Genomic DNA, 23,436 nt, shown 5'->3' with positions numbered 1-23,436 from the left:
AAGCAGCGACGATCTTTCTGGCGCCAGTGGCAGCTTCATCTCTATGGAGCTGTAACGTTGCAATATGTATGGAAATAGTTTTCGTATTCCTGGATTCCCGAAGGGCATTATACTCGATATGTAGACTAATAACCAAGATGAAATCACTGGTAAGGTCTTCACTGTTACGTGACTATCTACGAGGTTTTTACTATTATGACGGTTATTATAAAAGAAGAAACAGACATTTTTATTCATGGTGATGAAAGAAAATTTATTCTACAATATACTTTTATATGTCAGCTATTTTTCTACGCAGTCGCCGTTCCAATTTTAAGATTTGTTGTAGCGCTCCAAAAGTCTTCCTGTTCTTACACTCAGCTGACGTTCCTACGTGCTTCCCGCCCGAAAAAGTCCTTCAATTCGAGAAAAAGTCAAGTCTGGGATATAAGGCGGAAAACTGGAAATTTGTGGTAAGGTCTTATGGGAGGTCATCGGTCCTTAAGCCTACACACTACTTAATCTAACAAACTAACTTACGCTATGGACAACACACACACCCATGCCCGAGGCAGGACTCGAACCTCCAAAGGCGAGGGCTGCCCGGACCGTGCCAAGGCGCCCCAGACCGCGCGGCTGCCCCGCGCTACCTACAAGGCGGACACTCAAAAACTTTCCACTTAAACTACCGAACGCACCAGAATGCAGGCGAGCGTTATCGTGATGAAGTACAATGCCGCTGACCAACAATGCACGTCTTTTGTTTTGAACGGCGCGGCTTAGTCGGTTAAGGATCTGACGCCAGGTCGCTGAAATTACGATCTATCCTCTAGGCATCACGTCGATGAGTAGGACGCCCTTTAAATCCAAATTCTGTGGCCTTAACCTTTGGGGTGTTCTGAATTTGTTTGGCTTTTTCGGTTTTTTGGAAGCCAGTGAGTGATTCTACTTCACTGAATGGCGCTTTGTTTATGGACTTTTATGTGAAACCATTCTGTCAGTAATCACATGGGAAAAACAGTGATGAGTCCCAGGGAACGTCCTACCCCGAAGTATTTTAAAAATTACAAGCCTGGTTTAGACATTCAATTGCTATATTTCACATACTTTCCGACCCTAAATAAAAATTACAGTGAATCAAAAAATCAGGTTAAGGGGAAACGGCTAAAAATTAATTTACGATATTGCAGTGCCTGTGTTATTCTAAATTACGATGCGAAGTTCCTTTGGACACGCATGCATGTCCAAAAAACAGGCACTGCGACGACTACATCCGTTACGAAATACATTAAATATATTCTTAACTGCGAATATGAACAACCATCAGCTGTATAATGGAATGACGGCAATGAAAAGTTGTGCCGGACCGGGTCTCAAACCCGGATTTTCCACTTTATACGAGGGGCAGCCGTACCATTTGAGGGGGTCGCCGTATACGACCCAGGTTCAGACCTAAACCTCCATACGTCGTCTAACATGTGTCTACAAGCTGTACTCGTACATCCACCGCTCGCGATAAGCGGTAACTCCGGATTCGAGTCCCGTCCTGGCACGAATTTTCATTGTAGTCATCCATTTACAGCTGATGGTTGTCCATATTCGCAATTGCGAATAAATTTAATGTAAAAGTTAGTTTGATGAACATCAAGGATGCTTTAGAAACATTTCTGTGGTTTCCAAATATTGCAAAACAGACATACCACACAACTTATTAATAAAATTGAAAGCAAAACAGGGAAACAAAATCCATTTACACTATTAAACGAGAGGCAAATGTCTTCATTGTTTTATACAAAAACATTCTCAGCCCTTCCTCATCTGTATCTACATCATACTCCACAAGCCACCTAATGGTGCTCCTTCTTCTTTCTGGATCTGTCTGTTCTTGTGATGACGATGAGGTCCCATACTCCGAGGAGCGTAGAGGACGATGCGGGAGACCCGCACTGCTATACTATGCAAGGTCCTACCGGAGGTAGTTTGCCATTGCCTTCCTCAGACCGTAATGGGGATGAATGATGATGATGTAGACGACACAACAACACTCAGTCATCTCGAGGCAGGGAAATCCCTGACCCCGCCGGGAACTGAACCCGGGACCCCGTGCGCGGGAAGCGAGAACGCTACCGCAAGACCACGAGATGCTTGTATAATACAGACTCTGGATATTCATTGGTGACTGTAGATAATGTTCTCTTGAGAGAGAATCTTGTTGCACTCTTCGCACCAAGAATCTGATCTTTTGTGAAGTTATCACTTAAAGTAGTATTAATCCTACCCTTAAACTGACAAGCGCAGAAAGAAAAATTTTCGTCTCTCAGCATAACGTATCTTAATAAGACGTGGTGACGAAATCGTTCGTCTACATGTTTGCTGCGTACTCATGAAGGAAATCATTATATATTATATATACATTTTATATATTATTTAAATATCTTTAGTAAAATGTAAACAGTACCTTTTACAATTTTTTCACAGCATCATATTTGACATGTCCATTTCCGTAATTTTTTAGTAACTTCCGTATCTCCGGAGTTCAGATGATACATCTGCAACAATTACGGACAAATAAGCGAAACCCAGGGCTCGTCGCCAGTGGTTTAAAAACTCAACGCCATCCTTGTCGTATAGAGTGTGGAAAGTCAGGTCAGTTGTCATACGTTGTTTTTTGTGTTCGTCTGCCAAAATTCGAGGAACCCACCCGGCGCTCACTTTTCTCTAGCCCATATCACCACTAACAATTAGATAAAGAATTGACAGTCAAAGTTCAGGAAAACACAAGCTCAGCACATGAATAGTGAAACACCTATTCTGTTGAAATTTTTCGTCACTCCTTGATTTCAATTCGTCAGTGACGATTGAAGGCCGACCTGGTCGTCCTTCAACATTAAACACGATGCACCAGTTTCTAACGGAAGCTTCCTTCATTCATCACATTTCCATAAAATTAGGTCATCTGTCTGTAAAATTTCGATGAGGCAGACATTTTTTGCATTTAGAAACAGTTTAACACCACGAACCTCAAACTTGCAGGGATCGTTAACTTTGTCACACATTTGAAAATCACAGAAATAAACAGTTAAAGACCGTTCCTGCTCGTTGTTAGCGTCATACTGGAATGACTCTCGTAAACCTATTGGTCGGCGAATGTTCAACAGAAATGAAAGTAGCATCCCACGTACTCTAAAGAGGCGTAATAAGCTCTCCAATGTAATCGCTGCATATACACTCCCTTCTAGTGAATAAAATTTCGATACTGGACTAATAAAAACAGAGAAACGTTAAGATGGTGGTTTTAATGCTTTAGATGTTCTACATAATTTGTCTCCACTTGAGTACACCGCAAAGTGTGTTCATACACACGTTTAAAATGCCAGAAAAATCCTTCTTTCGGTTGTTGTTCAACTCGCGCGCCACAGAGGCATCTTCCCCGGTCTTGGCGAACCTTCAGAAACCCTTCCTGCACTGTCGTTCTGTGGTTGGTTCGTATTGGTAAGTCTCGTCACCTGTGACGAGTTTTTCCAAACAGGAATTGTCCGCCACTGTCTGCTCAAAACTATCTTATTATCTACAGTTGTTAGTTCAAGCTGCAAACGTAGTTACTGCTCCGACGTCGCTTTTATGCCAGGCAGTATCGGAACACTTTTCGACGGACTGATCAGTACTGTCGGATTATTCTCTGGCGATGCTGTTGGCAACATCAAATTTCACGTTAGGGAAATGCAATTTCGGACAAAACTTTAACAGTAGTAGCTCCCTTTAAATATAAACAAATACAAGAATTGGCTATCACGAAGAGACAGAACCTGATGCTATCCGATAACAACACTGGCGCTGAATTAATTTAGCGTGGAGGAGGAGGAGATTAATGTTTAACGTACCGTCGACAACGAGTCATGGGGACGGAGCATAAGCTTCGATTAGGTAAGGCTGGAGAAGGAAAGCGGTCGTGCCCTTTCCAAGGACCATCCCGGCATATGCCTTAAGCGATTTACAGAAATCACGGAAAACCTAAATCAGGATGGCCGGACGAGGGTTTGAACCGTCATCCTCTCGAATACGACCGCAGTGTGCTAACCACTGCATTATCCAGCTTGGCACTAATGTACGGGCAGCCATAAGCAGCAAGCTGAAGTCGGTAACATGAAGACGGTCGAACGCGTGCAATCAGAACTACATTTGTCGAAAAAGTTCTGGGGACGTGCAGCGCATCTGTCAAGGAAATCGCATAAAGTCGCTCTTACTAACAATTCTACAGTCCTGCTCAGCGTTTTAAGCCTCTATCAAATACGCACGGCGCCAGATATCTAACAAATTCAGTGATGCACCTGCTAAGATCTTTGAAGTTCGGTATTGTCCACACAAAAACGAAACACAGATGCTCGGAGAACGTGGGAATCCGCTGGCACTACCGTATATCTCCCTTAGAGATCGCGAGGAAAAGGTAAGAGAGATTACCACGCGTATTTCTCCTCGCTCATTACATGAATGCAATAGAACAAATAATTGCTCGGTACAAAGCACAACCCGCACGTGCTTTACAATGCCTTGCACAGTATATACGTAGACGTGAGGATTCGTGTACAAGGATTATTTGTAAAAAAGGCTAACTGTGAAGCAACAGAAACAAAACAATACCAATAACAGTGGTGATTATTAAACCTGGAAGTACGAACCTCTCACTATATTTATAATCAAAATGTCACCATTGAAGCGTAGGACCAATTTTGGGATAGTCACGGGGCAGAACATCATCTATGAAATCGATGCAGAACTATTAGTGAAATGTATGGGAACTTCAATATAACGTATGTCACCATAAATGCTAAGCTCACTCTGATAGCGACATCAAAGGTTTCCTGCAAATTTAGGGTCGTCTTTGACAGTTGCACGCTACAGCGGTTGGACAAAAATATGGAAACACTTCGGGATACGTAAGTTTGAACACAAACACGAATGCTAGCCAAGCCTGCAGGTTGCGCTGCTGTATTTGGCCACGAAAAGCACTTGTGCAAGTCCTCAATACGTTGCAGATGTCAGTCGTGTTCAGAATAGTATTCTGTGTAGTCGTGATTGCATTATGTCGGAACTAAGTTAATTCGAACGTGGGAAAATTTTTGGTGCTCGTATGGCGGGTACTTCAGAACCAAGGTAGCCGAAGTCTTCAGTGTATCAAAGCGTATCGTATCGAAGATTTATACCGCATACAGGAAAACCGGAGAAGCATCATCCGCAAAGTCACAACGCGAACGAAAGTGTCTATTGAAAGATCGTGGCAGACGGTCACTGAAGAGGACTGTGACGAAAAATAACAAGACTCGTGCACCCTATCAGCACCAAAACAACAGGAAGGGAGAACCTTAAGCTGGGAATTGCAATGCGATGTGGAATTCCAAAAACACTAATCAGCGGTGAAAAAGTGGTGACCGTGACGAAGTCATAAAACCTGAACTAGGAAACAATGAAAGTAGCTATTTGGTTAGATAAGTCTTGTTTCACACTGTTTCGATCTTCTGGCTGAGTTTACGTCCGAAGAGTGGAACATGTCGGGGGTTCGGTGAAGATTTGGGCAGCCATATCCTGATATTCCATTGGTCTCATGGTTACACTGCAAGATCGCAATATTGCCTAGTATTATGTGACCATTCGCTCATAGTCCTATCCCATGGTACAGAGTTTGTTCCCCAATGGTGATGCTATGTTCCAAGACGAAAGGGACCTGTTCAGACAGCTCACATCGTCCAGGACCGATTTTGTGACCACGAGGATAATTGTCGCATCTCCCTTGGTCAACACAGTCATCAGATCTCAATATTATTGAGCCTTTGTGATTTTTCTTTGGAGGAGGAGGTGGAAGATATTGGTGTTTAACGTCCCATCGACAACGAGGTCACTAGAGACAGAGCACAAGCTTGAATTCCGGAAGGATGGGGAAGGAAACCGGCCGCAAAGGAACCATCCCGGCATTTGCCTGAAGCGATATAGGGAAAATCACGGAAAACCTAAATCAGTGTGGCCGGACGTGGGTTTGAACCGTCGTCCTACCGAATCTACTTTGAAGTAAAGTGTGCGTAATCGCTATTCACCTTTCCAACTGTTATCTAAACGTGCCACTATTTTCGCAGAAGAATGGTGCAAGATCGCTGTGAAAACCGTACAGGACCTGTACTTATCCGTTCTGAGACGAATGGAAACTGTTTTGAATGCCAGTTGGTTTACACCGTATTAAGCTTGATAACGTGTTATATTTTTGGTTTTCCCACATTTTTGTCCAACCCTTGCACACTCCCATGGGCACTTAACACCATGCGAACTGGCTTAGTGGTTACGAGACAGAATTCGTATTCAGGAGTAGCGAGGTTAAAATCTTCGTCCGCATATCCAGATGTAGGTGCTTTCGTTGCTGGCCTTCAGTCGAATGCCGAGATGACGCCTTGAAAAGGAAACGAGCCACATTCTCTTTCATCCTTGCCCAATTAGGCTCTTCCAACTCTTTAACTGTTTCAGTGTCGACGGGATGGTATGTAAAAGCCATTTTCCGTACGTTTCCCTCATCCCACCTACGTTCAAACGTTAAACATGGAAACGATGGAGTAACAGTCAGAGGTACGGCCGCGGAAGAACATATGTTACGAAAAATGGGACAAATGCGAGTGGATGGAAGTGTTAAATATGTACCCGACAAGGCCAACCAGTGCCCTGGAAAAAGTGGCAGCTTCGTGATGACTACGCCCAAGAATGAGAGACACAAAGAAGCTAAATCGTACTCAGATATTAATTCTAATGAAGGTATGTCACGCAGTAATCTATCAACAATTAGACGTAAACTGGAACTCTGGTTGGTCAACAATCTGTTATTCTACAGAAATACTTGACAGCGTCCCACCCGAATAAAGAGAAGTTCGTCTGGACTTGGTAGATTTCCTTTCTTAATTCGTTTTCTGTTACCGTTCACACATAAGCAATCTTTTAATCTGGTACCGTCTAAAACCCAAGCAGGCAGACAATCTACGCAACAAATGTCGTTTTTACAGATTTAAATGGGCCTTTTTCATATGACAGAATGGCCGCTAAATTCTTTCTTTCTTTCTTTTGCTACTGCCTTTATCCCGCATTGTGCGCGGGGCCGGCAGGGTTAAGTACGGATGTGGCATGGTTAAGTTTAGGGGGTGGCTGGATACCCTTCCTGCCGCCACCCCATATCCCCCGGGACGGCATTAGTGCACCTCACCTGTCTGCGTCTAGTGTAAATCGTGAAATAGTGTGAACGTGTTGCAAATGTCTGCGAGTCGTGTAACGGAGGCGGGACGTGGGAGCCAGCCCGTATTCACCTAGTAGGATGTGGGAAACCGCCTAAAAACCACATCCAGGCTGGCTGGTACACCGACCCGCCCGGCGGATTCGATCCGGGGCCGTCGCGCCTACCTGAGTCCAGGAACAGGGCATTACGACTCTCGGCTATCCTGGCCGCCAAATAACACATCAGAAATACTGTCAATGGGATACCTACATTAAGTTACTTCTTCTTTAGGGCGTGCCCTTCTTTTCGTAATTTGCACACTGTCATGTTACATATTCAGAATAAATTTAATGACGATGATAGAAATGTGGCGTCTCTGCGCGAAAACGAAATCTGGGCGACCAGTGTCATGTTCACATCGAATAGTATGGAGGCGCACAATTTCGAACTGGAATGCGCTTGTACCTAGTCAGGTATTTTTTTCCGAGCACTAAGTACTTCGCAGAAATTTCAATCGACACGGGCTTATTCTTCCAGTTATCTCCAAAATTTTAACTCAAACTGGCAACTTATTTTCATTTCACCTGACTTCATTCTTTTAAGATAAAAAGCTAATTTCGCAATGTTCTAACACCTCATCTATCCACTATGGTGTTAAGCCGAACTAGAAGATTTATTTCCCTCTTGTACATTGTTTGTACCTTCCTTGACAGAGAGGCAAAAGAATCTTGAAAATTATTTCGGTTTTACGCGTTGAATAATACGAGTATGTGGCTTGCTCTGAATTTTTCACGATGTGCGATGGTAACCATCAGAGTTTAATGCTACACCGACAGTTAAACGTGGATCTTTGCCTTGACTGGAAACGCTCTAGTGAATAATCAGTAATACATTAATTTTTATTCTAACACTCCTTCATATTATGGTATTCCGCTCAAGACAACTTTGTTATGGACAGTCAACGGTCTTACTGCAAAGCGAATCCACTGTCTACATGTTGATACTGGTTGCGCTAGTAAGTAAATTTCTGAGGCTGTCATCTGAATACGGGGCGTTCAAATTTTCAAATATTAATTTCAACTGGTAATTTTGGCAGCTGCTGCAGAGAGAAAGGTGGATGCTGTTATCATAATCAACTGATTCACTTCTTGCCCAAATATATTCCAAACAGTAGAAGGTAATCTCTTTAATAAATAACACATGTTGAATTTTCATGTGTGACATGGAGAGTGAGTTCAATACCGAAAAAGTTTTTTAATAAATTAACTGCCGGCAGCTCATCGCATTTTTAATCTGTAAGCTCTATCTTACATTCAAATTGTTTTTAGTGGCTCACATAGAAGTGAATATAGAGCTAGATGCTGTCGTTACAATTTATCATGTCTGCATTAGCGTTTTTATATAAAAAATTGCATGCCTTTGAACTTACGCCGTACGGAATTACTCACAAATGTCAGAGGTGGGACAGTCTTTACGTTCGGACGTCTGCGTAAATATTGTTCTCACTGTGCTTTCAGCGGACAAAATTTTAAATTATAGCTACATGTCGTTCACTAACTGCGCAGACCAAACCCGCGAGAGACAGAGAGTTGAATATGTAATTATTCTTTCGTTTCATTGCTAAATTTATCTTATGTCATGTGCAATGCAATGTACCCGCAGTTCGCAGTTAGTCATTTTAACATTCTCTCGAATGTGTGCCATTATTTTACCACACCAGTGCCTTAATAAATCAGTTAGCTATTTCGTAGCATCGATAATTTGCCTCAAACTCTCTGAAATTCAGGACAAAAACATAAAAGTCTGACAAATTAATTACGGATCGGCATTCAAACCCGGAAGCTAGCTTTCCTGCGGGATGCTTTCACCGACTGAGCTACCCAGGCACGACTCTTGACCTGTTCTTACAGCCTAAAATCTTCCAGTGCCTCCGTCCTACTTTCCCAACCTATCAGAATCCCTTGTTGTACTAGAATTCTTGGAAGAACGGATATACAGGAGAAATCGCTCTGCCACAGTGTAGCGGTTAGCTTCAGAATGAATTGTTCTTTCTACAGGCACACACTCTGATGCAAGAGTGACCGATCGTTTTATAAAGTATAGTTTACACACAGTCTACAGAAACATCTTTAACATTTGTACATTGCCTGACAAAAAAAAAGTTAAGTACCCAGATGACCACACACACACACACACACCGTTGTCTGGTATGAAAATAGCTACATTTGAAATTCTCTGTGGCAGGTAGAACTGCCACGAGAGTGCATTAGTGTTGTTCGTGTTTAGTGTTGGCGTCTGATCCGGAAGTCCACATAAGAATCCTGAAAACCGTCAGTTATTGAGTGATGGCTGTGAAGAACACACAGGTGCCGCATACTCGTGTGAGATAGCGTTACCGGCACCTGACAGAGTTTGAAAGGGACCTCACTGTGGGGCTCCATGTGGCCGGTTGATCGAATCGTGCAGTATCCAGATTTGTAGGGCATTTAGATGTGACAGTTGCAAACCACCTCCGCTAGGACCTTGCCAAGTCAGCGGTGCGGATCTCCCGCATCGTTCCCTATGCTCCTCGGAGTATGGGACTTCATCATCATATATGTGACAGTGGCACGATGATGGACTGCGTGGGAACTCGTCGTCGATGTTCCTGTCGTCTACGTCCGACCACCACAGGGGAGGATCGCGATACTGTGCACCAAACGCGTCGTAACCTCTTCTCACCTGAGCCTTCCATCCGCGAACAAATAGCTGACTCTCCACAACATTCTGTGTTATCCCGCACTATTGGTTGGAGACCCTCAGTAATCCCAAACGTAGGCTGCTGTTAACACCACAACGCAAACGGCTGCGTCTTGAGTGGTGACCTGGCCGGGAAGCACAGATTACTGATGGATTGGGTTCAGCGATGAATCGAGGTTCTGCATACTCCCAATGATCATCATAGGCGAAAACAGCGGCGACCTGGAGAGTGTTCCCAGTTTTCCAGTGTTTCGGAGAGGCACAGCGGTGTTGCTCCTGGCGTCATAGAGTGGGAAGCTATCGGGTATGACGGCTGATAGTGAATAAAACGGAACTCTGAAGGTACAACGGTACGTCACGGACATCCTACATCCTTATGTTGCACCTCTTACGCGACAGGGTTATGGTGCCGTTATTGAAAAGAGGACGCTCTTCCAAACATGGCACAGGTCTCTACGAATTGTTCGCGTGATGCTCAATTACCCCTGTGCCAATCAAGATTCCCAGATCTGTCCCCGACAGAACATGTATGGGACCAATACGGACGTCAGCCTGAGGAGATCATGGACCAGTTACAGTAGTTGTGGGCCAGACTGCCTTAGGAGAGGATACACCGGCTTCGTGACTCGCTTCCCAACCGAATCAGTGCGTGCGTCCAGGCCAGAGGAGATGCAACGCCAAGCTGGTAAGTGGGCTCCTGCCTCCAACTTTTGTGAATTTGATTCGAATTTACAATCACTGAAACAACATTACACATCATCTCAACCCCTCCTCAAATGTTCAAAAGTGTGTGAATTCCTAAGGGACCAAACTGCTGAGGTCATCGGTCCCTAGACTTACACACTACTTTAATTTAACCAAACTTACGCTAAGGACAACACACACACCCATGCCCGAGGGAGGACTCAAACCTCCGGCGGGAGGGGTTGCACGATTCGTGACATGGCGCCTCTAACCGCGCGGCGACTCCGCGCGGCTCTCAACCCCTGAAGTTTCGTTTCTTTTTATCCCCTCCTTTTAGGTCCAGCACCTTTTTCGTCAGGCAATGTAGTACAGAAGTGAAGTTTACTAAACTACCACCAACTATCACTATTCATCATGTTTCCAACATGGCTGCCATTGTGGTGCAGTATATGGGAGAACTGGCTGTTAAAGTGGTTCGATTCCACGCGTACGACTCATATCTTTTAACTGAGACAATGGGCGCAACCTTCGATTCAACCTTCAAGGACCAAATACGGACTTCCTTATATGAAGAGTGAGCAGTACATCCAAAATTGACATAAGCCATGTATGGGCCTGGAGGACTCATATCACGCTGTAAGACTAACATTTTTTCTATTTAAAATTATGTAATTGTCGCTAATCGTGTTGTAGAAGGGGAAAGACGTGAAACATTTATTCAGAAGCAGTTATTCCACTTGCCTCTTAGCCACCCGGGGCCGCCGATGCTGGTAGTATTCAGCCTGCAACTGCGTCGCTCGATCGTTTGCGAAAAATCACTGCGCTCGTTGATCACTGCTCCTGTGAAATGAAATAAGAAACATCTAATAACACTTCAACAGAAACAGAGAAAATTCGATATAATACAAATTCTAGTGGTAAATTACGTCGCCTGTGATCAATAAAAATTTCTGCCAAAAGGCAAAAGGGCTGTGATGTCGAAAGAATTACAATTTTCTTAAGCTCAAAATATGACAGATTCTGTTGCAAATAATGGTCGACGTTATTGCGTTGCCTTGTAAAGAGGATGCAGAAAAACATCATTATAAGTAGATCAGAGCATGGTGGGGACGTCGGATCGAACAAAACGGGTCTCAGTTACAGTTCTGAAACGCACAGTCGTGGAGCTACAACCATAAAACGATAGCGGTTTAGGGAGGAGCGCACCGTAGTTTGTCTCGTAAGCGAACGTGTTTGGGTGCTTATAACAGCATGGTTTTGTCCGACTAAGCTGCTGGTGTGTTATTCTGTGCTTGTTAGCTTGTAGGACTTCAGAGTGACGTGAAGAATTTCGAGGTTTTAATGGAAAGAGTGAGAGAGGGGGGCGGGGGGCGAGAAGAAGAAGAAGAAGAAGAAGAAGAAGAAGAAGAAATGTAGCGCGTCATTAACAACTGAACGTGTATCATGCTGTAGTACTTGCAGTATGTTGTTCACCTTCCGAACGCATCGAGAGCCGGCCACCGTAGTGTACGATACGCTGTATGCTGGCCGGCTGTTTTGGCGCGCTGCGGCTCGGCTGAAAGCGACACCGGATGCGGACACAGACACAGGACACGGCAGCTGCGGCCGACATCTGCCGCTCGCCGTCGCCGCCGCTGCCTCCGCCTCCGCGCGGCCTTCCCGCTACGACCTCGCTCACGTCACACAAACGTCGCGCCAGGCACGCACGCACGCATGCTTTTACCGCGGACCGTGCCCGCTACACAGTAGCGTCGCCTTAAGCAGGCAGCGCTACTTCACCTACACGCGTGGCGGGTTGCATAACACCAACTTGTTCGGGTTTATGTTACATGTTGGTTTTGCGATTTTTTTCTGTTACATATCGCTTCTTTCATCTAGAACCACGCGAAAAATACCAAGTCAAGTGGCATCGTGTTTTGGAGCTGTAGAGCTGTTGAACTGTAGGTCTCCTTCTAACTGGCTGTATAAGTAGGTTCGAAAGTGGGAGGACGTCAAGGACACCATTAAGCCTATTCCTTGCAGACGTCTATGTCCCCTCCCCCTGCCAACATGCCGAAGTACTCGACGTACGTAGCCAAAGATAAGAATGCAGCCAACAGGCTCTTGAATAAAAAGTTCTCAGGTTTTAAAAGACGCCAAATGATTAAAATTACACCAGCTTTCGGTCAAGCACTCTTTGGCCATTTCCAAGTGGTATGGCTGCCAGTGGGCTACTGGTACTCCGTTTATATACTCAGAGTATCAGCTGTGACGTCTTTGGTGCTTGCGGCATCACCATATGTGGGCATATGTGCCCGCTTCAATCGCGTGATCGCTGGATCCCACGCCGCAATGAGCTGCGGGCCACTCTCTATTAAGGGTGTTATCTGTGAGTTTTATTTCAATGGCTTCTTTAATTAAAGTCTCACAAGCCGTTAGTGAGAGCTATGACGGAAATTTCGTCAAATTTTATCAGGTGACCGGTTTTTACAGCATCCTCAGCTAAATTAGATTTCTTGGGGTAGCGTAAGAAATAAAACCTTTCGTGCTCTTTCCTGCGTTGTTCCACAGTACGTACTGTTTGTCCGTTGTAAGACTGGCCACACTCGCAAGACATCTTGTAGACCCCAGGCGTTCTGGGACGTGCTGAGTCTTTTAACTTGTCTCGGAAGTTGACGGATTTTTGGCGGAGGCCCGAAGATCGATTTGATCTTGTGTGTTTCCTGTAGGCAGCGTATCTTGCCCGACACGGAGCCACAGCACGACAAGACAGCAAGTTTCTTTTCCTGCTCCTCGTCGGTGATCTTATTGTGATTTCTACTTGAAATCATTTCATTTATGTTGATGAACATTATAGCCGATGTTCTTGAAGACTTTACGTAGGTGACTCAACTCATGGGGAAGGTTAAAAGCGTCTGGTATCATTCTTGCACGATGCACCTATGTTTGCAACACTGTGCGCTTCTGTGCCGAGTGATGATGGGTGTTGGCGTGCATGTACCTATCGGTGTGAGTGAATTTTCTACAGAATCTGTAGCCGAGGCATCTATTCCGTTTGCGCCGGACGAGCACGTCGAGAAAGGGCAATGTATTGTCTTTTTCTATCTGCATGGTGAACTCTATGTTACTGTTAATGCAGTTGAGATATTCCAAAAACCCGTAAAGTTTACCACGTCCGGGAGGGGGGGGGGGGGGGAGAGGGGCCAAATGACGAACGTGTCGTCGATGGATCGACGACACGTGTCTAAAGCAATATCCTCAATATTCTCCATGAAGAGGTTTGCAACAGGTGGAACTAACGGGCTACCCATTACAGCGCCGTTCGTCTGGTCATAATACTAGCCGTAGTAGAGAAAAGAAGGAAACTTAAGTGTGTGTCTAAATAGCACGACCACGTCACTTTGAAAGAACTAGAATACTAGCTCCAAAGAGTATTTAATAGGCCCATTCATAAACAGCGCCACCACGGCAAAACTGACCATAATGTTACACATACTAACGCAGGGATGGCGGTTATGACTGAAACAATCGGTTTTCGGTTATATCGGTTTTCTTCCAGGCATTTTTAACCTGTCTGATAAAAATCGCTCATAATAATCGGGCTCTTAAATAACCGATTTTCGGTTTTTATTTTCTGTAACAAACGTAGAAATCGGAGAAAGACTGAAAAATTTTGACTCTCTAGTTCAAGATACATAGAATCAAAACATTAAATTAAATAGGCAAACAAAAGAAAACTTGGTCCGTCTTCCATTCTCTGATTTTCTCTGAAAGTAATAAATGATTGAATACAACAAATGAGGAGTATTCTCCTGTTAATTATAATGTTTTGGATATCCGTTCAAACATCATATTGTAAACAGGAACCATACCATTATTTGGGCGTTATGAATAGTCCGAGCTAAAGGGTGGAAACTGAAGTTGAAGAACTCTATTTTTCGTGTTGCTATTTTTCGTCTTAATTTGTCCATTTCCAAGGGCTACAAGCACATAAAGGCATATTATATAGGCACAGGCAGCAGATCAGCTACTTTCTATTTCTATTGTATACTCTGGATGAATTATTGTTGATGATTATGATGATGATGATAGTGATAATGGGAATCGGACCCGGGACCCCGTGCTCGGGAAGCGAGAACGCTACCGCGAGACCACGATCTGCGGACGGAATTATTGTTAAGATTTTAATTTATTACCGTTACCATAACTTCCTTTCTCTTTTATTATTTCATAAAAGTGGCAAACAAATCTTTAATCTTTTAAAGGAAATAAAGCATAGTACTTCACAAAAAATTTTCCAGACTATGGTTGATGTCATTCTGCAATACCACGTATATCCGGCGACAACAGCGAGCGCGCAGACCAGGAGTAGGCCAAGCCTTGCACACAGCACGTGCGTGCGTACCGTATACCACGGACACGATAACAAGGGCATTACTTGTGATTCTTCAATTTCTCCAGGCGTATTTTATGACGAAATAAATCTCGAGTGAACAGCCTGGTATGAGTGTGCATAGGACACAATATTTCGGCAATCGACCACGTTGCCATCATCAGGTGCGCTGATGTACATCAAGGGCATTACTGTCTCAGCAATGCTGTGACAATTCTTAAGCTCTGTGTTTGTTGCTCGTTTCTGTCGGTATTGTTGTTAAAATAACATCGATCGCTTTTCCCATTTTCTGTAGTAAGCAGTATTTCAAACGAACGTAAATTACCACTTTTTAAAAAGGGTTTGCCGGCCGGTGTGGCCGTGCGGTTAAAGGCGCTTCAGTCTGGAACCGCGTGACCGCTACGGTCGCAGGTTCGAATCCTGCCTCGGGCATGGATGTGTGTGATGTCCTTAGGTTAGTTAGGTTTAATTAGTTCTAAGTTCTAGGCGACTGATGGCCTCAGAAGTTAAGTCGCATAGTGCTCAGAGCCATTTGAACCATTTTTTTTTTTAAATTGTAGCTCTGCTGCTATGGCTGGGTGATAACTCGGACTTTTACTCGGTTATTTGTAAAAACAAAAATACTGTATTATAACCGAGACCAAACAGATACCGAAAAATACCGGTATCGGTTTTAACCCATCGGTTTTTCCCATCCTTATCATTAAGTCGAAGACGGTTAATTCGGCTGATGAAATCTGCTGGGTTTTCAATACGATGTTCGCAGTGTCCCACATATGTAGCGAGGAGATTGGTCAAGTATTTCACCAACTTGCATGCCGGTGAACCAGTGGTGTATGCGATGAGGCAGAATGTCATCCCATCCTTGTGGATCTTCAGCGAAGCGCAACCAGCAGATGGTCTAGCAGCCTGTGGGAGAAGATTCTTGACCATACTGTCTTCCACTGACGAGCGCTTGAGAATTTCAGATGCCTTTCATACTACTGTCGACGGTGGGTCGCGTGGAAGTTTCCGGTAACTCTCTTCGTCCAGTAGCGTGCAAATCTTCGTATCAAATCTCGCGTATTCTATAATTACCGCTGCATTGCCCTTGTCAGCAGAAAGGACCACAATGCTTTCATCATTGCGTGATGCTAGCAGGCTATTACGCTCAACCACGGTCAAGTTGGGCGCTGGTAACTTACCTCACATTACGGAAACCTATTAGAATTTCGGCAGTGCACCGTTCAAGCTTCGGCTAGCTGTGATCACAGCCCACCACGACCGGATCCCCTGAATACTGCCCAGCGGGTCGCTAATTGGCAATCAGTGACGCCTGCCAGACAGAGCCAGCTGAGAAACTCGCCGGCAACACGTGCCACGCAATAATCGCGCGCGCCGCATTTGAATTTCAAGCAGACGGCTAGGCTAGGAATAACCGCCCATGGCGTGCGGGGCTCGACAACCGCGTCACAAATAAATCTGCCGCCGCGGCCGCAAACGCGAGCATGAATAAAAGAACAGTTATGGACCTGCGCGGGCCGCGTCTTCCTGCTGTCCTTGTGAGAAACGTCGTTTCCGAAGGGAAACTGCACGGAAACGAAATCGATGATCGATCAGCTCTACATTGGCCTATACTGGATCCGCAGGAAGGCTGAAGCGATATCTCGACAAGCGCTACGAACACCTTAACCACGCTATCCTGCTCCATTTTGCTTGACGGATGTAACCCTCAGGCCAATATGAATAAACGTACGAAGTGTAGGCACGAACAAAGAAGTTTCCTGGAACAATATAAAAGGCAAATAAAACCACTGATATTGTCCTTAGAAAAAATATTACACATAGGAAGCTAGTTTTAACGCAGTAATGAGTCAGTCTACTGGAAAAACGTATGCCTGGAAACCGAATCCCGATCGGAACACGAAAATTTTCAGACAGCCTTTGACCCTATAAACATCGCGCGACGGCACAGGGTGTGACAACCCAGCGTATGTGTTAGTCTTTAGTCCCCTAACTTTCAGTTTATAGGGATTCTCAGGTTCGCCTTTCCAAGTGTTGTACATGTCTGTCTCCTGCTTCTTTGTATAGTCAGTGCACACCGCGCCCGGTCAGTCATGTACGCATTTACTTTGTCGTATCTCCCTATTTTTACAGTTGTTTGTCCTAACGGTCGCTGCATATCGCGATAAGTGCAATGCACATAATTACGTCTTTGCTGCCTTTCGCTTTTCTAAGAATAGGGACAATATACATGATGAAGTCATACGTCAAATACTTCGTGCGCTGCCTGAGGACGAAAATGAAGGGTTAGAGGCTCCATGCGATTTCACCGATGAAAATGAAGGAGAGGAAGAAAGTGTGAACGTGAATTACTACAGTAGCGACTCGGAACAATCTGGGGACAAACATTCCAATTCCTTAGATGATATCCAAGGCAATCATGACTATTTTGACGTCGGAAAAGATGGTGAAACACTTTGGATACGTAATTCCTTATTTCTGTCAAGTAAAATGAAATGAAAGAAACATAAAAGTATTGCCATTGAAGAACGAAGATGTACAATTCAGTATTCGAGGGAAAGAGATGCTAGGTTTACTACTTCTTCGGGAATGAAAGCTATCCGTGAGATCTGTTCTTCGTCGCTCTCAACAAAAGTAACCGCGGCAAGAGCTTGGAAGCGTAATGCTACAGGGATGATGGCCTGCCGAGCTGCATTTTCCTGTGACAGATTTATGTTCCTACTGAGAAGCATCAGGTTTGATGAGAGGGCGACCAGGGGAACACGAGAAAAGTATGATAAATTAACAGTCATTAGGGAGATATACAGGAACTCTGAAAGTAACTGTAAAAACAATTACTCCCTATCAAAATTTGTGACCACTGATGAAATGATGCTTCCCTTTCGAGGTCGGTGGAGTTTTATCCAACAAATGCCTGCCATGCCGGCAAAGTACGGCCTGAAACTGTATGCCATGTGCGACATCAGAACATTTTATATGCACAGCTTTGAGACATACTGCGGAAAACAAAGTCCATACTTTACATCGAACAAACCGTTCGACATAGTCAAGCGACTGGGTCATTCCATCTTAGGTTCTCACAGAAATGTGTCCACTACACTAGCTATCCATTGACGCAGTTTCTTCTGGAGAACGGTGTAACATTTCTTGTTACAATGGAAAAGAACAAAAAAGAAATCCCCTCAGGCTTTCTGGATCTGAAGTCCCGAGAAAGCGGTTCTTCGCTGTTTAGATTCCACGACGATGCCAAAGAAGAAAAGGTGTGTTCTCGTATTTCCTGCAATGCATAATTGCGAGGAAGTAGAAACAGAAACGGGAAAAAAATTACACATTATAAATGAGAAAACACTAAATATCAATCGCTCTGCACTTCCATTTCCCCATCTACTCTCCGACGACAGCAATCGCAAACTATTTGGCGTGTTGAGTGATTCTTACAAATAAAATGTTTGCATGTCGAACAACGTACAGTAGTCTTGTTATTCTTGTGTGGGCCATGTTCCTGGCGCTACTGATTCGGTATTAGGTGGTTCTCGGTATGATTCGGTATTGGTTGGATCTCGGTAGTCTGTATATTACATGAGAACCAACCAATACCGATTCGGTAGTGCCCGGAACATGGACCACACAAGAATAACAAGACTACTGTACTATGTTCTTGACTTAAAATTGCACACTGTGTATAATTTCAAACAAATAAAATTTTTAAAAAAGCAGCTTCGTCGATATCAAATATCTTGTTGCTACAAATTTTACTAAATGCTCAGAAATTTTCCAGTATCATCAACTTTTAGCACAACAAAATCAGATATAAGAAACTTGCTCGAACAATAACTTTTGCCTGAATAGAAATAGCAACAGAATAATGATGAGATATCTAGAAACTCGAAGGCGTGAGGGGTGTACTGAACAGGTGCATCTGCTGTAATGACGATAATAGAATTAAAATAACAAATCGCGAGTACATCACAATGTGTTAGGCAGTACTAAAACAAATATTCTGCGCTAAAGCCATTAGAAAGGTGAGAATGCACAGTTTCACACATGGACTTCGGAAGAGAAATTCGTTTGCATTAATGTTTGTCAACGCAGTTCTGCTTCAGAAATGTCCTCGGGCTGTAAGGAACAGACGACGGGCAGCCACGCTTTCTGCACATCGGGCACAGAAGGTCTCCGGCTGCGCACGTAGCTCTTCCATTCACTACGTACCCGATAAGACAGCCTACTCTAGTGGCCTTTCTCAGAATGTTTCGCAGTGTTGGTCAGTCCTGATCTGTAAGGAAAAACCAATTGCTTAGGACACGTGATGTATTTCATTTACTCTGCGAACGAATGCAACATAACGACGAGATGTCTAAGGCTGTGTGCATCCCACCGCGTCACCAAGGATACAATGTGTCCATAGTTAAAGTTGCAGTTTCAACACGCTGTAGAAAGAGAACCACTGCTCAGGATGATGTCAAATTTGAACAGCATTTTATTGACGCAGGAGGCAATGGCATGGGAAAAAAATTAACTAAAATGTTGCCAATAAATGGTGCTGGAGGTGTTAACCTACACACATCAACAAACACGCGGCACACGGCTGTTCCTCAGTCTGCCCTCGAGACGCCTAATATCTTTCTCTGCCTCGTGATGACTGGGTGTTGTGTGGTGTCCTTAGGTTAGTTAGGTTTAAGTAGTTCTAAGTTCTAGGGGACTGATGACCATCGATGTTAAGTCCCACAGTGCTCAGAGCCATTTGAGCCTAATATCTGCATGAACAATCGGGCGCTGCTAGTAAAGCTCTGCTCTGCTGTCGAACATGCCGTTTCCCGATTTCAACTCGTCGCAGAAAACGATGGACAAAATATTTAATATGTCTTGTGACTATTAGAAACCAATGTAATTTGGCTTTGTATGCGATTTTTCGCCAGAGGATGATTAAAAACCGATGTCATTTAACTTTTTATGCGGGCTTTTTTTGCGGGTTTGGGTCTGAGGATACTTAAAAACGAATGTTTCCCATCTGATGTGCTACGACCTTGCTGTTGTGGATGGGCAAATGTTGGCCGGCCGGTGTGGCCGTGCGGTTCTAGGCGCTTCAGTTTGGAACCGCGTGACCGCTACGGTCGCAGGTTCGAATCCTGCCTCAGGCATGGATGTGTGTGATGTCCTTAGGTTAGTTAGGTTTAAGTAGTTCTAAGTTCTAGGGGACTGATGACCTCAGATGTTGAGTCCCATAGTGCTCAGAGCCATTTGAACCATTTGAGCCATGGGCAAATGTTGACATCCAAACTTGCGAAGTTAAGCGTACTGAACAGTACAGATAGTGTAACGTGAAACTCAAACCAAAACCGTCGCATTGCGATTCATTTGTGATTTGTAGCTGCCTCCATTTACGTTAAGACTCTTAACATGTCATCTACTGACAAAACGTTCGCTAATTCTTTTTGTTCCATGACGTTTCCCCATTCGTCAAGAAAATGCTCTTCAAATTTGACGTCGTTCTGGGCAGTGGTCCGGTTTCTACAGCGTTTTCAAGTTAGAACGTTAATTATAGACACCTTGTACTTATTACTTCCAGGTGGTCGAAGGGAAAGGGCTATTGCTATTGCCGTGTCTCCCGTATTGCATATCTTTTTGCCGAATCTCCCGTTTTGCATATCTTTCCACTGGCCATAAGGATAAACTATCTTGTTCATCTCAACATCTCTACCACTGTGGCTTGATGCGTAAAACAATGCGAGTGGCATAGCGGGGAGGACACTGGCTTTGTGAAATCGATACAGGTGAATGGCAAGATGGTTCCTAAAATATACCATGGCTGCTTTATTGAGTGCTTTGCTCGTTCAACAATGATAGGGAGCGACGAGATATTGAGATCTGACTTCACCTTCTTCGTCGTTTGGTTTTGAAGCTCTAGTAGCAGCTGTCTCTGCATCAAATGATGTGAATTCAAGCCCGCCAATTATACAAACAGTTGTTCGTTTAAAATGCCGAAATACGGTGGCACAAATGAGCTGAAACAAATCTGAACTTAAGAAAATAAAAAAAACCAGTTGTTTGTATGATAGGAGACCTGAACTCCCATAATGTACTTCCTTCGAAAGACCGCAAAGAGTACTAATTAGTAACGTCTTCGTGTAGATAAGGAAAGAAAACTAATGTTTTTAACAAGTTTGGACGCCCTTCCGTCACAACAGTATTGTAAACTACTAAATATTTTGCTACAGTGTGAATAGTTACTTTTTCTATTTTAGCGCGTCAGCCAACGTGGTTTGACAGTTGCTTCAGACTATTAATACAAGATGATGAATCTTAATGACCTTTAAGTGTATACCTAATTTGAATTCACACTACATCTTCGCTACACTTCTTCCACTCACAGCATTGGAACAAGCCAACACCGACTTGAAGGATACCATCTCTTCATTTGTCTTGCGCGATTTAAGTAAGCCACGGAAAAGTTAACACTACACGGTCGGACACAAATTTTAATCGTAGTGCTGTAAAATAGGAGTTGAGTTTCTTATCACTGTGCTACTTAACTTGATGTGGGCCTCACAAACGGAAGCCAACGGAATTTGCATAAAGATTAGTAGAGATCGTATATCAACTAAATGAACCGTGTTGACTTTTGTCCAACGTGACTGATTGTTACTGTTGTGATCTTCCATCCGAAGACTGGTTTGGAGCACCTCTCCACTCTACAGTCTACCCAGCGCAGTTCTCTTGACCTCTGCACAAGTACTGCAGTCTACATACATCTATTGAGACCTGCTTACTGTAGTCGATCTTGGGTATCCCTGGCAATCCCCCCCTCCCCCCCCCCCAATTCCCTCTATTACCAAATAAACTATTTCTTGATGATTAAGGGCGTTATATCAACCTGTTCCTTTGTTAGTCAAGTTTACCGTGAACTTTGTCTCTCTCAAATTCGATACATAACCTATTCATTAATTATCCGATCTGTCCGTCTTATCTTCATCATAGTCTCCAGCACAACACTGAAAACCTTCTGTCATTTTTGACAGTATAGTTTACAGCTCCCATCCATTTCCATACAAGGTTACACTCCAGACAAATACTTCTAAAAATACTTTCTGACTCTTAACATTATTTTGAATGTCAATGTATTTCTCTTTCTCAGAAAAGTTTTCTTGCTATACTCTTCACTTCAGCCGTCACTAATTACTATGTAGCTCTAATAGCAAAACTCCTTTCCACGTTCGGGGTCGCATTTCCTAATCTAATTCACTGAGCTTCGTCTAGTTTAATACAATTACAGATCATCTCCTTTGTTTTACTTTTGTTGATGTTCATCTTGTAATCTCTTTTCGCAACGCTATTGTATTCCGTTTGTTCTTCTACGTCCTTTGTTGTCAGCGGCAGAATTACAGTGTCATCGGCAAACCTGAAACTTTTTATTTCTTCACTCTCAACCTCAATTTTCTTTCTCCTTGCTTCCTCTCACAACTTGATCAACGAATAGACTGAATAACACTGGGAAATAACTGTAGTCTATTTCCTGAACAATCTGTACATAATCTATAGCTCCATGTCAACTTCAATATTTCGAAGACTGTATTCTAATCAACAATGGAAAAAGCTTTCTGTACACCAACAAACTATACATTGAGGTGTCAAAAGTCATCGGATACCTCCTAATATCGTGTCGGAGCTCCTTTTGCCCGGAATAGTGCAGGAACTTCACGTGGCATGGACTCAACAAGTCGTTGGAAGTAGCCAGCAGAAAAATTCAGCCATGCTGCCTCTGTAGCCGTCCATAATTGCGAACGTCTTGCCGGTGCAGGATTTTGTACACGAACTGATCTATCGATTATGCCTCATAAATATGCGATGGGATTCAAGTCGGGCGGTCTGGGTGGCCAAATCATTCGCTCGAACTGTACAGAACGCTGTTCAAACCAACTGCGAACTATTGTGGCCCGGTGAGCCTGCGCACTGTCATCCATAAATATTCTATCGTCGTTTGAGAATATGAAATCCGTGAATGGCTGCAAATGGTCTCCACGTAGCCGAACTTGACCATTTCCAGTCAACGATCGGTTCAGTTGGACCAGAGGACGTAGTCTATTCAATGCAAACACAGCCCACACCATTCTAGAGCCACCACCAACTTGTTGACAACTTGAGTCTATGGCTTCGTGGGGTGTCAGTGCCACACTCTACGCAAACACCGCTGCTGCCTGTCGTTAAGTGAAGGCCGTCAGCCACTACCTTGTCCGTGATGACAGATAACGCCTGAAATCTAGTATTCTTAACACACTCTTGTCACTGTCGATCTCGGCATACCGAATTCCCTAATGATAATCTAAATGGAACGTCCCTTGCGTCTATCTCCAACTACAATTCCGCGTTCAAAGTCTGTTAATTCCCGTCGAGGGACCATAATCATGTCGCACACCTTTCCACA

At 43.9% G+C, this 23,436-nt stretch overlaps 1 protein-coding gene across 1 annotated transcript in view; it reads right to left on the bottom strand.

Moving 5' to 3' along the window:
- Positions 1-23,436, bottom strand: part of LOC126188056 (kalirin) — a 2,181,516-nt gene that overhangs the window by 1,875,125 nt on the left and 282,955 nt on the right. The window contains exon 3 of the mRNA XM_049929493.1: positions 11,384-11,482. The gene's annotated coding sequence lies outside the window, so the exon portion shown is untranslated. The remainder of the gene's footprint in view (positions 1-11,383; positions 11,483-23,436) is intronic.

Source organism: Schistocerca cancellata, chromosome 5 (genome assembly GCF_023864275.1).
Source record: "Schistocerca cancellata isolate TAMUIC-IGC-003103 chromosome 5, iqSchCanc2.1, whole genome shotgun sequence".
Classification (NCBI taxonomy): Eukaryota; Metazoa; Arthropoda; class Insecta; order Orthoptera; family Acrididae; genus Schistocerca; species Schistocerca cancellata.
This window is presented reverse-complemented; position numbering and strand designations above follow the sequence as displayed.